Genomic DNA, 15616 nt, shown 5'->3' with positions numbered 1-15616 from the left:
CAGGAAATGGGCTTCCCTTTTCACTCTTCTTCCTGAGAAGTTTCAAGATACCACTGTTGGTTGTTTTGACATAACTTAGGATTTAATTTTTGGCCCATTTCCTCTTTTGTCTGCTTGTCCCACTCCACAATCCCTGTTCAGGCCTTTTTTCTTGTTGGAAACAGTTCAGGGCCGGCTGTGGCCGTATGGTTTTAATTGGGAACTGTCTCTTTAAATTGTGAGGAGATCTGTGTTCATGCATAGTATAACCCTCTGAGGGTGGGGCTGGGGTGCCCACTAGCTCAGGGACCCCTATCGTGACTAGAATGGAGGTGCGCAGATAGCAAGGGACCAATTAACAGATACCAAAAGAAAAGAATGTCCACACCTGTATCTCAGCAGCTCTGCCAGGCATCTGTGGCCGCTCCGATCCTTCCCCCGAGTGGTCTCACCCAAGATGGCGGCTCCTGGAGCAGCCAAGTGTCCCGGAGTAGAAAGCAACTGATTTCTTGCTTCTGCCACAAATTCCCCAGCTGTGAACCTTCCAACCTTCTAAATATTCCTTTATATGTAGTTCAAAGTTCTGGGACCAGCCCCTGAGCCTGCTTGGTGGGGTATTCTGTGTGGTTGTTGGCAGAGCTCCTTTACTACACGTCCACCCGATCCGCCATCTTGTTTGTTCTCAAATTATTGTATCTTAACTGTTAAACCACTGAGAATCCTGGAGTAACCAAATAGACATAAACCTTAACTGTCACAGCTGCCTTGAAAAGAAAAAGGTCCATTCTAAATCAAGAGACTCTGCTGGGCCAGTTAAAGTCAAGGCAGAGTCACATCACAAGGTTATGGTGACCATTTTTTAGAATTTCAAAGAGGTCATCTTGATTTTTCTTAATGAACACAGCACAATCACAGGGACTCATTAGGAAGAAATTTTCAGAACATTAAAAACTACATTGGTGAGAAAAAAGACCAGGATCGTTTCACCAAGGAAATTATGTTTCCATCACTACATTGTCTGTGTGTTCATTTGTCGAGTGTAGCAATAGACGTCCTATGAAAAACTTTTTTGAGAAACCTTACTTTATCTACCCTACAACCCTGATCTTGCCTCTCCAGACTTCTTTTTGTTCCCTGAAACTGAAAAAAACATTTAAAAGGAACCAGATTTGAATCTCAAGGAAATGCCCAAACTGCTATTTTGACTTGGTGTTAATTAAAGGATATAGATTCTGTGGTGGGAGGGATAGATGGAAACTCCATAGGTCATCTCGATTTTTCTAGGTGGTGTATCCAGAGAAACAATGGCTTCACACATTTTGATATTTATATTTAAAAAAGGTTTCCAGGATTTGATAGCAGTGCTTTTTTACTTATGCTTATCCTATAACCTTCATTCTACTAAATAAGGCAGATACATTTTTAAAAGATTTTTATTTTTCAATTTCAATTTTGAAACACCCCAAACCTTGAGTATTCATCTGTAAATCACAAACAATATAAGTGACATTTTGCAAGACATTTTTCTGTGTGTGTGTTTATTATTCATTTTTTTTCTGACTCTGAAGTCTTTGTTTTTTAACTGAAGGATTGCATATTTGCCAGTCCTTCAGTTTGGTGCCTTCCATGTGATTTTCAGACAGCGCTAGCCTTTCTGATTGACCTCCAAACTTGGCTTTATTGAAGTATTAAAATACCCTGGCTGTGCTCCCTTTACTTAGGAATTATTTCTAAGCCCCAATCCTGGCGATAAAAGGCTGGAGGGTGTAGTTATTTAATAGCCTGAATAAATACCACAGTATTTGTCCTCAAAACATGGTTCCCTGTGCTCACATTGACCTTGATTTCCAGTGTACCAGTGAATGATCAGACAATTAGCTGATCACATTGTCGTTTATGAAAAGCTGAGCAACAAAAGCCTGTTCTGCGTAACTGCGCTGGAATCATATTTTTGCCTCAATACTGGGTTGCCTTCTTTGCTTTTCTGTTTTCCCATCCTGTGTTGATTGTCTCCTGAGAGCTGTGCCCTGAGGTCACAGGTCATCATTGTATTCCCAACATCTATTTAGCACTGCACTTGGCACTCAGAAGCTACCCTAAGGCCATTTGTTGGTAGACTGGTGAATGAAACTCAGCTCTAGGAGACATGGGTAGTGTGCTCTTTGTGGGCTGAAATGGGGATGAAGGAATCACTGCCATGGATTCCAACTTGTAGCTGTAGGACACAGTAGAACTGCAGCAAATCTTTATGGGAGCAGATAGCCTCACCTCATCTTTCTCCCACTGAGCAGTTGGTACGTTTGAATCGCCAACCTTTTGGTTAGCAGCCCAACACTTAGTCCATTATACCACTAGAAGATGTGGCAAGGGAAGTTAAGACGTATGAAACTGGTGGGAGAAGCAAGTACAAAACTGGAGAGCCTCATAGCATTCAGTGTTATTGTTGTTAAGTGCCTTAGAGTTGGTTTCGGCTCTTAGTGACCCTGTATAGGGTTTTTGAGGAGCAAGCTGGTAAGTTTGAACCACCACCTTGTGGTTGAAATTGACCAACAGAACGAAACACTGCCTGTTCGGTGTCATACTTACAATTGAATAATTAGATGATTTAATAAGATAATAAATGGAAATGGAAGGTATAAAGCACTTAAATGTAAATTGTTGTTGGAATTAATGGTGAGCGAATGCTGTTCTCAAAGTGGGGTGGCTATAAATTTAAAAGATGGAATAAGCGGTTCCTAACAGCAACAACAATTGAAAATGGCAGTGATTATGGCCGCTCTGGAAACCATGATGCTTAGCTATGCCATTTAAAAGTAAGGGCTTCTGAAATGTCTTAGTGGATGCCTATTGATTTTTTTTTTTTTCATTCTCCTTTGCAATTTTTGTTTTTGTTTTAGCGGGGAGCTGTGTAATAAGCAGAGTTCAGAGGAAGGTTGCAAATATAAATTCCTTGTGGTGAGTCTAGTCTCTATATGCCAGAGAATCAACATACGATTTTCCAAGTGAATGCGCTAGCAGCTACACTTGGGAATCCCTGATAACTGGTCAGTATCCTGTGGTCCCAGTGGTCAACAGACTGACGTCTTGTCTCCTTTCTTGGCACACCATTGTTTGTACGGACCCTGTTAATCTTATGAAGTATGGCCAGTTGATAATCTGGCTCTCCAGCAAAGAGTAAACACATTTCAGCAGAAATACCCAACTGAAAATTTAGGCAAGATTCATTTGAGGATCCTGTTACATTTATGCAAATGAATTTTCAATGGAAACAAGGGAAGAAGGTAGACTCAAGTGAGTCTGATCAGTGTCAAAACTGTTACATTCTCTGCTTTTGTTTCCTAACTTTCTTTAATTCTTCCTTTCTCTTCCTCTGTTTTCTTATTTTCCCCGTGTTAGCTTTCTGCATCTATAGCCCAGCTGAACGAATTGCCATAAAGCCATTTCTGATAGCAACCTCATATGTATTCCATGTGCTCCATAGTGTTTTCAGTGGTTGTAATTTCTCTGAAGTAGATCACCGGGCCTTTCTTCCAAGTGTATCTGGGGCATTGGAACTGCCAACCTCTCAGTTCTGCATCTATACTAAATTAAACATTTTAACTCAAGCGTTGCTATTCTACAGAACAACCTGAAAGGTCTTGTGACCGTAGACTAAAAAACCTGATGATGATCTACCTAGACTCCAGATGTACATCCTACGTCAGGCTGAAAATCAGCACCCGGGAGGTAAATTGTCATCTTTATATTTAAAGCTAATATTGCTAGCTAAGCAGAGGCAGAAAGCAAAATTGACAAGCTGAGTTCTATCTCCTGGCTTCCAAATTTATAGCCTCATTATGAGACATTTTCTGAGCTGGAGGTAGAGGCTGTAAATATAAGTCACACTACCATGCATCATACGCAGAATTGTACTGTGCATGGTATTGTAACTTATATTTACCTGTTGCTGTTGAGTCATTTTTGACCAATGGTGACCTTATGTGATTCAGAGTAGACCTCTACTCCCCAGGATTTTCAGTGACTGAAGTTTTAGAAGGAGATAACCAGATCTTTCTTCTTCAGTACCTGGGTCAACCCCCAACTACTAACCTGTCATTTAGTAGCCAAGGATATTAACTGTTTGTATCATCCAGGGACTGTGACCCATTTACTTAACACTAACTTTGGGATCAAGTTTATTTATTAGATGAATCATTCTATGATTTTTAAATTGTGGATAAACTTATTCCATTTGTTTTAATAAATGTCCTAATTGTTGGCCTTACATATTTATTTACTACTATTTGCTCTTATAAACAATGATGATTGACTGTCTTTATAGAGTAGTCTAAGTAGGATAAGCACTGGACTGTTAACTGCAAGGTTGGTGGTTCAAATCAACAGCCGCTCCACGGAAACTCTATACAAGGTCACTATAAGTTGCAAAGTTGGAACCGACTCAATGACACTTAGCAACAAGGTGTCATCTAAGATTGTTTGCTTACCACACATACCTACAGGCAGATTTGTGGAGCGATCAGGGAGAATAAGTCAGGCATTACCACCTAAATCCCTCTCCATGCTATGACTCTCTAGAGGTCAGACACAATAAGGGATAGACAGCCTCCACCTCGAGCACAGAAAGCGACTTATAATGTGGCTATAAATTTGGAAGCCAGGAAATAGAACTCAGTTTTTCAGGTTTCAGTGTTGCTTTTTGCCTCTGTTTAGCTAACAATATTTGCTTTAAATACAAAGATGACAATTAACTTCCCAGGTGCTGATTCTCAGCCTGAGGAAGGATGTACATCTGGAGTCTAGGTAGACGGTCATCAGGTTTTCTAGTCTTAGGTCGCAAGACCTTTCAGGATGTTCTGTAGAACATCAATGCTTGAGTTTAAAACATTTTAATTTAGCATAGATGTAAAACTGAACAGTTACCTGTTCCAGCCCCCCAGATGCACTCGGTATAAAGGTCTGGAGATCAGCTTCTGAGCTGTGTACATGCTGAGGGTTCTCTTTGTTGTTGTTGTTGTGAAGTGACATTGAGTTGGTTATGACTCATAGTGACCCTGTGTATGGTTTCCGATGAGCAGCTGGTGAGCTTGAACTTCCAACCTTGCAGTTCAAACAGCTTTTCAGTCTGGTGCATTAAACCACAGCACTACAGCAGGACTCCCGAGGGTTCTCTTAGGTACTGATAAATAGAATCACCAGCTCCTGAGCATCTCAGAAAGCTCTTAGGGGCATGGCAGTTGGCAGTGTTGTGTAGATTAATACTTGAAATGGTATTGGACCAGGTACATAATTTGTGGGGCCCAGTGACAAATGAAAATGTGGTGCGTCTTGTTAGAAAAAGGATTAGGAACTTGAAGATGGTGACAGAAGAGCATTAAACAGGTGTAGGACCCATTTGAGTATGGGGTCGTCTGAGATTGCATAGGTGCAGGTCCACAGAGTTGGCCCTGAATGCGGTGCATGCATGCAGAGGTGTGTCTGATGTCCTAAGACAAGCTGTCAAATAGTATACATTGTTAATATATTTTGAAGCTTTGCCCATCAAGTTTGGACTGGATAGGCTCGTTTTAAGATAATAATCTGCAAGCAAAGGAACACGTAATCTGAGGTTGATCATGTGGATTCAGAGTCTGTCCTTGTCACTTAACTGTCTGCATGACCTTATGCAAGTTTACCTCTGTGAACCTGAGTCTTTTTCATCTCTAAAATGCAATAATTAATGATGTTATCTACCTTATAAGGTTATGGTTAGAAGTAAATGAATGCTTATCAATAAAAGACTTAGCACAAGGCCTGCCCACAGTAGGCTATTTAAAAGTGTTAGCTGTTGTTACTGTGTGCTATATTTCAAGAGACTGAACCAGCTTGCCCTAAAATATATAATCCCGCTAGGCTGCTAGGCACCTGAGATTCCACTATTTGATTTATCCCTAAGTGCTATGCCATTCCCTGCTGATACCCATTGTTCATAATTTAGGTAGCAACCCACGGATCCATGGAATGCATTAAAAGAAAGCAACTCTGAGGGTAGATGTCCCAGGAATGGAGTGCAGATGAGTTGTACAGGGTGCTTGGTCTGACAGGGAGACTATGATGGGTGGGTGATTATGTGGTAGCAGGCTGGGAGAAAAGGCTGAAAGCCTGGGAGGGTGGCATACCAAGCAAGGACTTTGAATAGGAGGATTGAGGGAGGGGGATTCACTGCCAAAGTGGTTCCGAGTGATTGAGTGCCACCTGGAAATTAATGAAGCAAAAGGGATTTGGAGTTAAGCTGGAGCTGGATTTGCACTGTGGGCTTCTTCTGTAAATGGGAATAATAATAATGATCACAGAGCAGCATTGTTATTAATAATAGTACTTATATTAGAATTAGGAACCAGGTGTCACAGTGGTTAAGGGCTCGAGGACTAACAAAGTTCGGACTCACAAGTTGCTCCAAGGGAGAAAGATGTGACAGTCTGCTTCTGTAAAGATTTACAGCCCTATGGGACAGTTTCCTGTCTTTTAGTGGCCATGTGAGTTGAAATTGAGTTGATAGCAGAGGACCTGGTTTTTGGTGGATATTAGTGTTAATATCTAAACTTTATTGAATACTTATTTGTCTAAGTGCTTTATATGTATTACCTCATTCATACTATGGACAATTTATGCCATAGGCATGATCATCTCCAATTTGAAGTTGTGCAAACAGTGAATGTACTCAGTTGCTAACCAAAAGGTTTGAGGTTTCAGGCCATCTCAAGAAGCAAGGTCTGGCCATTTGTGTTAGTCGTATCAGTCATTGACAACCGTAATGCATACAGTTCTACTTGGACACATACGGGGTCACCACGTATTGGTGTTGACTCAGGAGCGACTGTTTTGTGTTGTTTTATTCCCATTTTATAGCGGAGAGTGGAACTCTTTTAAGAGCTCTTAAGGCACTGACCTATGTGGGCTGGACTACATTCTGTGTTAGAGCCAAATGTGAACCCCATTAACCTGCGTGGTGTGACTCCAGGAACCACACCCTGAATTCCTGCTTAGCACTCAGAACTCTGTCAGTTGTAATAGTTTTCTGAAGAAGCACAATTGTATAAAAGGGTCTCAGCAAGATAGGGGAATGAACCGACTAGGAGGGGTGCACTTATGAGCCCATCAGTGCCCCACAGCAGGGGGCCTGACCTAAAGGCCCCTCAGTTTCCTTTGGAACTCCCCTGTTATTGTGTGTTGACAGGAGAGCTCAGGATACACCATAGTTAGAACTGAGATTTCATCACAACAGTAATATCTGTGAGTCCTTTTTGTCTTCTCAAAGACACTTTAATTAAATTCTCATCATGAAAACAATTAGGCAAGATTTACCATACTGAACCAGTCAATAATTCAGGGACCGGATCTCATTAAGAGCTTTTGCTCTCCTGGAAACTGCTGTTTTGAACATTCAGAGCTGGTGACTGTGTGCTCTGGGGATTAATTCCTAATCTGTTTCCCCCCTGAGCTTTATGTTTCCCCAAATCCAAAGGGAAACAAATCTTTAAGTGACCCCAAAGTAGGAAGAGTGATTGTAGGAACTGCGGTTCACTTTTTCCCATGTGTTAGATTTGAGCTGTGCTTTCTTTGTCACGATTCCATTGTGTTCTGTGTTGAAAGATGTCAGACTAGTGGACAAAGACTTAGATGTGACTCACTGAGTGAGCACACTGCTTCTTTTAACGTGCTTTGCCAGACTCCAAGTGACTTATCCATCAACCTGGTGAAGGCTGCCCCCTACTGACTATAGCAGGCAGAACTCCTGGAATAGTTGGTTCAATTTCCCTGACTCTAAAGTCTTGGGGATGTATCATAAATTTCCTCCCCCCCCCCTTTTTTTTTAACCTCTTCCCTTACTTTTTCACTACTCTTCCTTCTTTTGTCTATCATTCCTTTACTAATGTATTGTTGGCTTCCTACAAAGGGTTGGGCATTGCAATGAGACTTGAGCATGCATCAAAGGAGGGAAAATACAACTATTTAGAAAAACATTTGGCATTATCTATTAATGAACTTCTGGTATGGTGCTGTAGAATCAATATGGACTGTGAACCCACTAGCTGCTCCTATGCAGGGTTGCTGTGAGTTGGAAATGACTCGATGGCATTTAACAACAACATTAAAGTTGCAAGTATGCATACCCAGTGGTCCAAATATTCAACCATTAGATACTCTAGATACACTTATACACATGTATACTTGAATTACATTATTAAACGTTTCATAGTTGTTTAAGCACTGCAGCAGGGTCAGCAGTTCAAACCCATGAGCTGCTCTTCAGGGGAAAAATGAAGCTTTCTGCTCCTTTAAAGATTTACAGCCTAACTAACCTATACAGGTCACTATGAGTCAGAATCGACTTGATGACCATGAGGTTGTGTTTGATATTTTTGATATAGTCCCTAACTTGGTTCACGTTTAATGGCCATGGATAAATCATTGGGGGTATCTTATATATAGCAATTAAACTGAATACACAACAACTCCGTGCAACAAGGTGAGTGAATCTCCTAATAACATTGAGTGTGTGGGGCTTATTCTCTCTATTTATGAACCATGGTAGGACTGAGCAGGCAGTGACTTGATCAGTGTGGGTTTGGGGAACCTGGTTTTGGGCAGGGTGGAGGCTAAAGTGTAGGGAGTCCACACTTGAGACACGGAGACCCATTCAGAGGCTGTTGCAGTTGTCCTGGAGAGCAAACAGGCTGTGGCAATAGTAAGAGAGAGAGTGGTATGGATTATTGAGGGATTTTGAGGTAAAATAAACAGTCGATTGTTTAGAAAAGGAATGGTACAACATGCTTCTCAGATTTTAAATTTCATGGACTAGAAGGATGGTTTTCACATTAACTTATGTCACTTTAATGACCAGGTACATCTTGCCCAAGCCACTGTATTTTCAATCATCTCATGTGCATATACAAACTGGATAGTAAAAAAATGGGAGACTGAAGAAGAATTCGTGCATTCAAATTGTGGTGTTGGTGAAGAATAGTGAAGAGTTCATAGTCTTCCAGAGAAAGGACAAATCGGCTTTGGAGGAAATCCTAATAAAGCCAGAATGTTCCTTGGAAAGAAGGATGGCAGGAGTTTGTTGGATTTACTTTGGGCATTTCCTCAGGAGGGACTAATTGTTGATGTCACGCTCAGCAAATAGAGGGTCAGTGAAAAAAACGGGAACCCTCAATGAGGTTCAGTGACACAGTAGCCACAGAAATGGACTCAAACACAAAAGTGATTATGAGAATGATGTAGGACCGGGCAACGTTTTATTCTGTTATACACGGGACGTTATGAATCAAAGCCAATTCTTCAGCACCTAACAACAACAACAACAGGAAGAAAAGGATTAGATTTTGCTGTGGGTTACTGCTCCAGACTGTGAAGCCATTTGAACTGCAAGGTTGGCAGTTCAAACTCACCAGCTGCTCCTCGGAAACCCTATATAGGGTCACTATGGGTCAGAACTGACTCAGCGGCACTTGACAACAACACGTGGTGTTGTACAAAAAGCACTGGGCCACAAGGTTGGTTTGAACCCCAAGGTCGGAGGTTCAAACTCACCAGCCACTCCTCAGAAACCCTATAAAGGTTGCTATGAGTTTGAACTGACTCAGTGGCACTTAACAACAACAATATAGATTACATGGGGAGCATGGTGGCTCCATATGATAAACAGGTCTGTGTTCCAGCCCACCAGCTACTCTGCGGGGGGAAGATTTGAAGCCTCGGAAACCCTATACATGGTCCCTATGAGTCAGAACCAACTCAACAGCACTTGACAACAACAACATGGATAGCCTTGTGAAGAATGGGCATTCCAAAACCACTTAATTGTGCTCATGAGGAACCTGTACAGAGACCAAGAGGCAGTCGTTAGACAGAACAAAGAAATGATTTTAAATTAGGCAAGTTGTGTGCCAGGGTTGTATCCTTTCACCATACTTACTGTACTCATCCTATATGCTTAGCAAATAATTTCAGAAGCTGGATTTTATGAAGAAGAACGTGCCACCAAGATTGGAGGAAGACTCATTAACAACCTACAATAACAACCTTGCTTGTTGGATGCAAAGAGTACTTGAAGCACTTACTGAGGAGAATCATTATGGATTGCACCTCAATGTAAAAACAAAATGAAAGTACTTACAGCTGGACCAATAAAACCATGATAAGTGGAGAAAAGATTAAACTTGTCAAAGACTTCAATTTCCTTAATCCATAATCAATGCTTATGGAATTAACAGTCAAGAATTCAAATGATGTATTGCATTAGGCAAATCTGCTGCACAAGACCTCTTTAAAGTGTTCAAGAGTAAAGATGTCAGTTTGAGGATTAAGGTACACCTGACCAAAGCCATGATATTTTCAATTCCTCATATGCATATTAAAGTTGGACACTGAATAATGAAGACCATAGAAGAGCTGATGCATTTGAGTTATGGTTTTGGAGAAGGATATTAAAAGTACTGTGAACAAAGTAAATCTGTCTTGGAAGGAGTACAGCCAGACTGTTGCTTAGAAGCGAGGATAGCGAGACTTCATCTTTGGTATTTTTGACATATTATTGGGAGGGACCAGTCCTTGGAATAGAGCATCATACTTGGAAAAGTGAAGTATCAGTGATAAAGAGGAAGACCCCCAAGGAGATGGATTGACACAGTGGTAGCAACAATGAGCTCAAATACAACAAATAACAGGATGGTACAAGACCAGGCAGTGTGGTGTTCTGCTGTGCGTAGGGTCACTATGAGTCAAATCAAGCTTGATGGCACCTAGTAACAACAGTAGTGAATCTGCATGACGTCAAGCTCTCCGACTTTAGGCAAGGTATTTTTCCTTACCACAGTATATCCATGTGCAAATGAGAGAAAATAATGCTAAAAGTCAAAACCATAAAAGGTCATACAGTGATACATAACACCACACCACCACCGTCACTAGTTGCTATCTGACACTGAATTGTCTGGTACCTGATATATACTTAACTAAATGTTAGCCATAGACTGTTACTCTACAGTTTCTTGAAGAGAATGTGCGACCTTGTGTGTGTAACATCGTAAATGTGATGCACTGTTCCCTTGAGGCTTTACAGAGAGGAAAGACAGATGGTGGAATACTTGAATCATCCTTATATCTCGAGTGAAACACTGAACACTTCAAATATCTAGGTGGGGAGGAAGTCTTAGGATAAAAGGTACAAACAACCAAGGTTACCTATGGTTGGAAAAAGGAAATCAAGAGTTGATATAATGAGACTTTAAAGGATGGACAAGCCAGAAGCTAGCATGTCACTTTGCTGACTATGGGTCTGGTTACACAGCATTCATATTTAAATGAAAATGCTATTCAGGGCCTTATTATTTTTCGGTGATGGTCAAAGTAATACATATTTATTATAGAAAATTTGTAAGCCCCTGAAAAGAACAGATAAATAACACCTATAATTCTAAGGCTCAAAAGAGGTTTTGTTAATATATCAGCTCTCTTTTTTCATCCAACCTTCCATTCATGTGAACATCTGTCCATCTATTCATTCACTCATCCATCCATCTTTCTTTCTTCTTCTTTTTTCAATTCATCAGCTGAAATCAAACTGTGTATTGTTCTATAACCTGCTGCGTTTTGCACAGGAACAGAGATGGAGTTTAACCTAGCATGAGGGATTTCAGTTAGCTATGTGTGGTAAGAAGGAACTGTCTGATGTACTTTATCAATGAGTTATTGAGGGAGAGTGCAACATTTTCTTCTTTGACAATCTGAAACTATAATAGGATAAATTTTCATCTCTCTGATGGCAAGGCCATGATCCCGCTTTACTACACCGTTATATTCTGATGTGTGGGCAAACCCAGAGAGTGCTTTTTTGAGGACTTACTTCCCACTAAAGTGGCAGAAAGATATATTGGTTAAAATATGATGTAAGAGAGACACTTATTAATCTCTCACCTACACTTGCCTTGGGGATTGATGCATCTCTCCCCAAAGTGTAACACTGTTCAACTTTTCATTTTTAAATACGAAAATCACAGTATAATTCTGCTCTGACTAATCCGGAATAAAGACGGGAAAGATTAGTGTCACTAGGATATAGTTTTACACGAGCAAATCATTTTAAATAGGCTTAAATCTAAGAGGGGGAAGTTGCTTTGTCTAAACTGAAGGTATTTATGTCAGATTAGTTGGGATAACTGTGTGTGCACATGTGTGGTGTGTGTGTTTGAGAGAGGGAGGGGAAGAAAGAAAAAAAAAAGAGGAAGAGGAGAAGTAAGGTGGGAGGGGAGACAGATGAGTTTGAAGTCTTCCTATACTGAGTGCTTGATCTAAAATGTAGAGAGGTGCTCCTGCCATTAAAGGGAAGATCTAAATAAGAGCTTATGATAACCTTTTGGATCAAAATAACAGTTTGTTGGATCCAGGATTTTCTCAGAATATCTTTCTTCTTGCATGTGTGTACGCACATGTACATGCACACATGTACACACGCATACATATATTGGAGATGGGCTGCCCATTCTCTTTCACATAGAGATACAGAGAAGTGAGAAGTGATAAGGGAAAACGTTTTCTTTGTTGAACACTTTCGGCAACAAAATGGACTGTCTGAAGGCATTAGGGAGTGGCTAGTCCTGGTATGGCACTGTGGGTTAATACGCCAGACTGCAAAGCCATTTGAACTACAAGGTTGGTGGTTCAAGCTCACCAGTCACTCCTTGGGAACCCTATACAGGGTTGCTATGGGTCGGAATCAACTCAACGGCACTTCACAACAATAACAATAAGTCTTTTAGTTAGGGGTGCATGTGTAATAGATAATCTGCACCTGTTACTTGGTGACCTCAAAGGCTTCAGGATAAAGTCTAAAATCCCTAGCCTGAGATTTCTGTGGTTGGTCTCTATTTAACACTCCCAGCTTCTTGTCCTGGCATCTTTGGTCCATTTTATGGTCTGGTAATTCCAATGGGGAAAAAAACTGTTAAGCCCCTTCCTTTGAACAGGCATTCTCAGTTTCCTCATGCTTCCTTGCCAGGCTGTTGTTTCCTCTGCTGGGATATGTGCTGCTTGCCTCTTTTTGCTGATGTGATCTCTTCCCACCTCACCCTTCTGCCCCACTGTTCAGTTAGATCCTGGAGGATGGAGACCATCTCTTTCACTGTGGTCCTTCAGTAGCAGTACAGTGTTAAGACGACTGAACAACATGCCTCCATTTTCACCATAGTGCTACACTTGATGAGCTCAAGGAGCGATGGTTGAATTAGTCAATGCATATGAACTACTTAATTCATATTCAATTGATTTTGCAATCAAATTTATTCAACAAAGAAAACATTTTCCTTACCACTTTTCTACATCTCTAGGTGTAAGGGGTGGGTGGTCTGTCTCCTGTAATGTGCATTTCAGTGTTGAATAAATGAAAGAATAAGACAAAGCTATGCGTAATCCAACTCTGTTTTATGAAATGGATATAATTAATATTGGCAGAACTTTGAAATGATACTGCAACACAGCTGTCTAATCTGTTTTACCCACCCCCCACCCCTAATCAGGGATTAAAGGAATAAAATCAGGCTTGATGTTTCCAGTCCCTGTCTTGTCTGTCTAGTTCTCTCTCTCTTTATAATAGTGCCTAACAGATTTTTCTTTTTCTTCTTTCTTTCTTACTTTCTTTTTGTACATTGTTGTTGTTGTTAAGTGCCATCAAGTCGGTTCCGACCCATAGCAACTCTGAATAGGTTTTCTGAGGAGGGGCTGGTGAGCTTGAACCATTGACCTTGTAGTCCAGCACATTAACCTGCAGTGAGGGAGCTTCAAATAGTTCATGGCAAAATAGTATTAAAAGACAGTGGTTCCACCCCCTCCATACAGAGTGGACAGGGATGGACAACTTGGACGTTGGCTACCCAAGATTGGGGGTGCTACAAAGGCAAGAAGTGACTGGCTTACAAGCTTTCAAGAGGGAACCTAGATCCAGAGGGTGTGGAGGAAGGTAGACTCTCCACTGAGTAGTAGTCTGTCTAGGCGGGGCTGATGAAATGAAATGCGGATAGTTCTCTTGTGATACAATAGTGAATAATTGTTTTCAGGACTGATTGTGAGGGTTGGAAATATAAAGGTAGATGTTTTGTAGTAAGGAGGGGAGTGATTAACTTTGCAGTCTAGGAGCGGAGGTCCCTGGGACCATCAAGGGAGAAAAGCGGAGAGCAGAACCCTACCCAAAGGAGCAGTGATGCCAGAGATGGAGGCAGAGATGATGACGTGGAGAGACGGAACAGCTGGGGACTTTAGACACAGAGAGGAGAGAGGGAGAGAGGCTGTATGCTGAGGATTGGGGGTGGGGGGTGAGGGGTATACCCTTTGGTTGTTTGACGATGCATGGAGAGGATTGTAACCATGGCAATAAAACGATATACAATAGGATGAATGTAAAACTGTTCTCCCATGTAAACTATCATATAATTCACAATAAAGCATTAAAAAAATAAAAAAAAGACAATGGGAACTTTCCCACCAACTTTTAAAATCCCCATTGTGTATGTATTAAAAAAAAACACAGCTCACTGCCGTCAAGTCACTTCCGACTCACAGTGACCCTATATAGGGTTTCTGAGACTGTAAATGTTTACAGGAGCAAACGGCCTCCTCTTTTTCCCACAGAGCCACTAGTGGGATTGAACCACCGACCTCGTGGTTAGCAGTCCCGTACTTATCCTGCATTGCCACCATGGCTCCTTGTACATGTGTGCGTGTGTATACACACTTGAGGAAGCTTCAAAAAGTTCATGGAAAAATGCAATGAAAAGTTAGTGGAATTTTTCTGTAAACTTTCTGAAGCCCCCTCATTCATATATAACATGGTATTTGCCAATTTAATGCTTTTAATGCATTCAGTGCAGTGATGTGAATTATATTAATCATGTTGTACAACTATCACCTATATTGGTTGCCAAATTTACATCAAGTGGCTAACATTTAATGAATGCTCATTATGTTTAGGAACTGTTCAAAGCGTTGGGCGTGCATTGACTCCTTTGCTTTTCACCACAATTGTAAAAGAGAGATGTTATGATTATTTCTACTTTGTATGTGAGGAAACCAAGGTACAAAATGTCTCAATGACTTCTTCAAAGTCCTTCAGCCCATAATTCTGTCTGATTTATTTTCAGAAAATCAGTTTTGCAGCATGAAATTAATATTCTTTAATTTGAAGATGACTTTTCATATATTATATTGACTGTAAGTCTCTATAGACTCCTAGTGTGGTGCTGTAGGATCAACACTGGACTGTGAACCACAAAGTTGGTAGTTCAAACCCACCAGCTGCTCCTCAGAAACTCTACACAGGGTCATTATGATTCGGAGCTGGTTCAACGGTACTTAATTACAATACCATATTGACTGTAATATGTATAATAAAGCTTTTTGTTGCAATAGGCAATTAATTATTATAGAACTTTCTTTGTGATGATTATAAATGGTAATTATGCTGCTGGAAATGTGTGTGTTGTTGTTGTTGTTGTTAAGTGCCGTCGAGTCGGTTCCGACCCATAGCGACCCTGTACAGGGTTTCCGAGGGTGTAAATCTTTACGGGAGTAGAAAGCCTCATCTTTCTCCCGCGGAGCGGCTGGT

General features: G+C 40.9%; 1 protein-coding gene across 2 annotated transcripts in view; it reads left to right on the top strand.

Moving 5' to 3' along the window:
• Nucleotides 1-15616, top strand: part of LOC102837348 (PRELI domain-containing protein 2-like) — a 127177-nt gene that overhangs the window by 71072 nt on the left and 40489 nt on the right. The window lies entirely within an intron of this gene.

This window comes from Chrysochloris asiatica, unplaced genomic scaffold (assembly GCF_000296735.1).
Source record: "Chrysochloris asiatica unplaced genomic scaffold, ChrAsi1.0 scaffold00093, whole genome shotgun sequence".
In the NCBI taxonomy this organism is placed as follows: Eukaryota; Metazoa; Chordata; class Mammalia; order Afrosoricida; family Chrysochloridae; genus Chrysochloris; species Chrysochloris asiatica.
Note: the sequence above shows the minus strand (reverse complement) of the source record. Positions and strands in the feature narration are given on the sequence as shown.